The sequence below is a fragment of the Micropterus dolomieu genome, linkage group LG13 (assembly GCF_021292245.1).
Source record: "Micropterus dolomieu isolate WLL.071019.BEF.003 ecotype Adirondacks linkage group LG13, ASM2129224v1, whole genome shotgun sequence".
Classification (NCBI taxonomy): Eukaryota; Metazoa; Chordata; class Actinopteri; order Centrarchiformes; family Centrarchidae; genus Micropterus; species Micropterus dolomieu.
Genome location: NC_060162.1, coordinates 23,403,463 through 23,405,229, shown reverse-complemented (window position 1 = coordinate 23,405,229; position 1,767 = coordinate 23,403,463).

Genomic DNA, 1,767 nt, shown 5'->3' with positions numbered 1-1,767 from the left:
AACCGAGGTATGCAGCAAAGCATTTGTGAAGCCACAACACGCACAGCCTTGAGGCGGATGGGCTACAACAGCAGAAGACCCCACCGGGTACCACTCATTCCACTACAAATAGGAAAAAGAGGCTACAATTTGCAAGAGCTCACCAAAATTGGACAGTTGAAGACTGGAAAAATGTTGCCTGGTCTGATGAGTCTCGATTTCTGTTGAGACATTCAGATGGTATATTCAGAATTTGGCGTAAACAGAATGAGAACATGGATCCATCATGCCTTGTTACCACTGTGCAGGCTGGTGGTGGTGGTGTAATGGTGTGGGGGATGTTTTCTTGGCACACTTTAGGCCTCTTAGTGCCAATTGGGCATCGTTTAAATGCCACGGCCTACCTGAGCATTGTTTCTGACCATGTCCATCCCTTTATGGCCAACATGTACCCATCCTCTGATGGCTACCTCCAGCAGGATAATGCACCATGTCACAAAGCTCGAATCATTTCAAACTGGTTTCTTGAACATGACAATGAGTTCACTGTACTAAAATGGCCCCCACAGTCACCAGATCTCAACCCAATAGAGCATCTTTGGGATGTGGTGGAACGGGAGCTTCGTGCCCTGGATGTGCATCCCACAAATCAACTGCAAGATGCTATCCTATCAACATGGGCCAACATTTCTAAAGAATGCTTTCAGCACCTTGTTGAATCAATGCCACGTAGAATTAAGGCAGTTCTGAAGGCGAAAGGGGGTCAAGCACAATATTAGTATGGTGTTCCTAATAATCCTTTAGGTGAGTGTATAATTCTATTCCATCATATGTCTGAGTTAAAAATATGCAGCTGAAAGTGCAAAATGACTGAAATGTCTGCTGGAACAGTACATTCATGTACAGTGGTAGAGTTGTAAAAAATAACTTCCCTAATTGGAGGTCAGCTGGAGAATGTGATGCTGTTTTTGGTTAGCTCTCAGGTGCTAGATGTTGAATTATGAATTATCAACCTGTTGGTTACACTGTATTTCATCTCCATGCATCCAGCGCAGGAATAGGTCTAGGAACGGCACTAGTAAATAACAAGGTAATAAGTTAAAGCACTTCACTATGTAAACTACACTAGACTACTATACAGCACAATGCCACAGATGTCGCAGGTTTTGAGGGAGCGTGCAGTTGGCATGCTGACTGCAGGAATGTCCACCAGAGCTGTTGCCCGTGAATTGAATGTTCATTTCTTTAGATTAAGCCATCTCCAAAGGCGTTTCAGAGAATTTGGCAGTACATCCAACCGGCCTCACAACCGCAGACCACGTGTAAGCACACCAGCCCAGGACCTCCATATCCAGCACCTTCACCTCCAAGATCATCTGAGTCCAGCCACCCGGACAGCTGCTGCAACAACCGGTTTGCATAACCAAAGAATTTCTGCACAAACTGTCAGCAACCGTCTTAGGGAAGTTCATCTGCATGCTCGTCATCCTCATCGGGGTCTTGACCTGACTGCAACTTCGCACAGCCATTGAAGAACAGACCAACATTCCACAACCCGCAGTCAACAACCTGATCAACTCTATGCCAAGGAGGTGTGTTGCACTGCGTGAGGCAAATAGTGGTCACACCAGATACTGACTGGTTTCCGGACCCTCCCGTGGCCAGCCAAAGGCACACCTGTGCAATACCCCTGCTGTCTGATCAGCATCTTGATATGCCACACCTGTGAGGTGGATGGATTATCTCGGCAAAGGAGAAGTGCTCACTAACACAGATTTTGACAGATTT